Source organism: Pipistrellus hanaki, assembly GCF_964339955.1.
Source record: "Pipistrellus hanaki genome assembly, chromosome: 1".
Lineage (NCBI taxonomy): Eukaryota > Metazoa > Chordata > Mammalia > Chiroptera > Vespertilionidae > Pipistrellus > Pipistrellus hanaki.
In genome coordinates, this window is record NC_140503.1 from 25,808,534 (window position 1) to 25,813,267 (window position 4,734).

Here is a 4,734-nt window from a genome sequence, read left to right on the forward strand (position 1 = left end):
GGTGCAGGGGAAGTGGATGGGGAGGTGGATGGGGAGGTGTAGGTGGCTCCCCCACTGCTGTCCCTACCTGACTGTTGGGTCTGCAGTCAGTGGGGCCAGAGCTCTGCAGGAATCAGTCTATCGCACAAATTCCTGATGGTGGTCAGATCAGAGCGGGGGCTTCAGGGTCCCACGTGAGGCTCAGATTGATCCGCGGCCTGGGAGGAGGCAGAGAAGAGGGGAAGGAAGGGTGTTCTTGGTTCTGACTTTCGAAGCTGACTTCCTTGCTGGGTGGCAGGACCTCAGAAGAGGAAGGGAGCCCTGCAGAGAGACACCACCCTGGCAGCCAGGGATGAGCCTCGCCTGCAGGCTGAGAGAGATGGAGAGGGCAGCCCAGAAAGAGGAACCAGGGCTCCGGTTTCCAGCGGAAGATGCTTCCCTGGTGGCTTACAAAAGGGGGACTCTACCTGCTGGAGTGGCCAACCCGCTAATGAACATGCTGCCCTTGGTGTGTGCTTCCCGGCACCCACCAGGCCGCCTTTTGCCAGGCTCAGGAAATCCGTGAGACGGAGCGTGCTGACAGCTTCCAAGAGATCAGATCCAGGAGATAAAGAAAGCCGAGGTCAGCACTGCTCTGGATGGAGACACACAGCTGCCTGCATCCCAGGTGTTGGCTGCAGCGGAGGCCTTAGTGAGAGCACCCCCTATGGAGAACATCGGGTGGGAGAAGGAGGGGAGAGGCAGCCTGGGGGGCGCGGAGGACAGGGAGCTTGTGGGGCTTAGGAGGCTAGGCAAAAGCCATCCACCCATTCGTTTACTCAACAACTATTTGTTGAGCACCCACTATGGTGCCCATAAGACAAAGATCACGTCGTTATGGAAGTGAAAGCAGAATAACCTCCTTATTTTGCACATCTGGAGAGCAACCAGATTGTTCCCCCTGGGCTTTCCCTGGTTCCTCAGCACAGTTACAACACCAGCTCCAACTAGGAAGTGAGACTTGGCTCTTGGTCTTCATTATATCCAGACCTCCTCTTGCATCTTCTGCTGGTGGAGTCACTGGAGGGAGGGCAGGATGGGAACTGGGGGAGTTGGTTCACCCTTCTCATAGTCTTAGGACTTAGTGGGACACCCCTCAATATGACCTAGACATGTTGGGTGGTGTGGCAACGAGTGTTAATGATGCAATTCAATTATGCCAGACTGTTAATGAGCTAAGTGCTGTATCTTTATTATGCATCGCATACTGGAACATATTACTTACCTACAGTGTCTCAGGCCTTCCCGACACATGTTGTACTAAGATCATGATTCTGTAAGAAGCTCAGAACTCCTGCTTGCCCAACTTCTTCAATAACCTGACCTTAAATTGATCTGTGTCCCTTATTCTCAGGGCTCCAAGAGAGTGACTTAATGGAGGATGATAATATTCATGTTTCATGAATCCAGGAATTATTCTATTCTGTTCTCACTGTAGGGAACCACTGCAGATTCCCACCTCACCACTACTTCTAGTCCTGGAAATGATTGAGCAGAAGCAAAAATTGCATGTTTGAAGATGCTCATTGCTGCTGACACTGGAAACAACTTAGCACATAGGTAACAAAATATCAGAGGAGTAGTTAAACAAATTACGCAAATCTGTGTGTCATACAACCTTTAGAAATGATAACAATAATGCCTTTGCAGAATGTTGAAAATGTTTCTTATATGGTAGCAAATAGAAAATGTAGAATATAAATGTGTACATTTTGTTAATTTATAAAGTTTGCAGTCATGTTCAAGGCTGTTTGCAAAAAGATAATTGGAGTGCCGGGGTGGAGGAGGGGTGGGGATGTGGGATTGGAAAAAAAAGATAATTGTGCTAGAATGGTGGGATGCAGGTGATTTTACAAAATTAGGGTTAAAGTTACATGTAATTTTAAAGCACTTTACAAGAAACAAAACACCCTAGCTTAGAATATCATAGTAACTCTCCATGAGTTGTCATTTCCCCTATGACCTTAAAACTGATTTCAAAGTGAGGTGTGGATCTACCAGCATCTGAATGACCTTGGGTTCACATTCAACATACTGATTCCTGGGTCTGCCCCACCCACAGCCAGAATCCCCTGGGGTTCTCATCTAGAAATCAGTAGTTCAGCCAAGCTTTGATGTGACTCTAATGCACGTTCATGTTTTAGAACCACTGTTCTGGAAGTTCTCAGAATCAAATTACAAATGAGGAGAGGGAGACACTGATTTTCTCTCATGAGAAGTGAGACACTCCCCTGAAAGCCAAGGTACTCCGGGATTAATGAACCAATTCTTTGAATTTACAAAATCTTCCAAACTTGTTTTAAACAAAAATCTTCTGAAATATATTCAATGAACATATTCCATGAATATGTTAGTAACTATACCTTAAAATATGTTCTTATTGGACTCAATATATTCTTCATGAATATATTTCTTGCAAATATGTTTATAAGAAAATACAATATTTTCATTAAATATTATATTTAAAAGAAAAACATATTCATAAGAAGAATATATTTATAAGAAAACTAAGTCATTCTAGGTCTCTGAACTTTTGACAAATTAAATATTTCTTACATTGCTGTTAAGACAACATATTCATTGAGAATATTCAAGCAGTTTTTGTGAATTTGATGAATTCAAAGAGCTGTCATTCATCAGGTTTATTCTTTGGGGATCCAATATTTGTTGGGTTGACCTAGGGTCTCCTCTAAAAGCCCAAGAGGCTCCAGCCATGCCGAGGTTCAGGAGCAGCTGGAAGTCTGGGGGACTGAGGACGGTGTGGCAGGCTGCACAAGGACCTGGGGTGTGGGGTGTGTTTCTTACCAGGCCCTGGAGGTTCGCACCCTCAGAGGTCTAGGGAGGCCAAAGCAGCTCTTCCTCTGTCTGCATCCAGTGTGGGTGAGGCCGGCAAGCCATTTCATCGCATAGAAGGAGAGTAGCTCTTACCATTCTTTTATAAAATGTGAGACCCGTTCTTCCAGGAGCTTCAAAAGGAGGGTGATGGTTTGTAATGTCATTGGAGAAGTGGGGACACTCGGCACTCATAGAGGAAGCCGCTGTCCATCTGTAGCCCCCTCACCTAAGGCAGAACTTTCCCACTGAAAACCCGCTTTCTCCCTTGGTTGCCCTCCTCTGTGATGTGGCCAGGGCTCTGTTGCTTATGCAAATTCACAGATGACTAACGTTTTGGGCTTTTCCCTGACAGCCCTTGAAAGGAGACCGAGTTGAGGCCGACAGCCATGGACGGCCTTACACACGGACAACATCAGTCACATTTGTTGAGTGCTTTCTACGTACAATCAGTGGCCTCAGCAATTTTCCTGTACTACCTCATTTGTATCTCACTATGAGCCTCTGGGGTAGGTATTATTATCCCGGATTTACAGATGGGGAAATTGAGACCTAGAGATGCTAAATCGTTGCTAGAGGCCTCTCGACCACTATGTGGGCGACCTGATCTTTGAAACCAGGCAGGTGGCCCCAGAGCTCCTGCCCATTTTGGTTAGCAAGGAGCACTCAGTTCTATTACCTGGAACCCGTCCGCTTCCAGTGCAGTCTTGAGGACAAACGTTTAAAGAGAGACTAGGGAATGAAAGGAAGAGGTATTCTCCCAGGTGGCATGCTATGGACTTGTTACAGATGTTCAGACTGGACCAAAGGCGGTTAAATGGGCCCTGGCTCTTGGGGTCAATAGCAAAGGAGAGCTGGTGTTTCTCTACTGAATACAAAAGGAATTAATCAACAAGATAGATCTTTAGTAACTTCCCTGGGTGTCAGACCCCAACGGAAATAGAAAGCACCAGACTCAGGCTTAGGTTTTCTTTGTTGCGATGGTCAGTTAAAAGTGGCTTTCAGATAAACGACAACTACATTTTTAGCATAAGTATGTTCCAAATATCACACGGGATATACTTATACTAAAAAATGTCGTTGTCATTTATTTGAAATTCAGATTTAACTGTGAGTCTTTCATTTTTACTTGCTAAATTTGGCAACTCAGTTTCTCTGGGAAGACAGCTCACAACCCAGGGAATGTGTTAATAAGGACCAAGTGAGAAGTACAGATAATGAGGCCTTTGGAGAAGGGACAGTTCTGGACTTAAACCCACGGAGGAAACACAATCTCCTTGGTCAATGGTCGGCAAACTGTGGCTCGAGAGCCACGTGTGGCTCTTGGCCCCTTGAGTATGGCTCTTCCACAAAATACCACGTGCGGGTGTGCACATACAGTGCGATTAAAACTTCGTGGCCCACGCGCCGAAGTCGGTTTTTGGCTCTCAAAAGCAATTTCAATTGTTGTACTGTTGATATTTGGCTCTGTGGACTAATGAGTTTGCCGACCACTGGCCTAGGTAACAGACTCAGTGGAAGGGGCCTTCTGATGGAAACACTTCCTAGCAGAGCCGGTTCCTAAGGACAGGTGGGAAGATCAGGAAGGGCAGACAGGGAGGAAGGCTCAGGCGTGTGCTGGGATAGCGAGTAGACAATGCAATGTTTAGAGGGGACTTCGTGTTGGGGGGACCAGAGGTAGAAGATCAGTCTCTGGAGGGTTTGAACATCCTCTGCTAGAGATTTGGGACAATATTCTTTGGACAAGATTGGTGACCAATTGAAGTAGTATTTTAGTAAGGTTAATTTGGCGATGATGCAAGCAAGATGGATGGGAATGGTGAACCGGGTGGGGAGCTAAGCATGAGGTGGTGAGGAAAGGAAGAATGAGCAGAAGGGCATTCC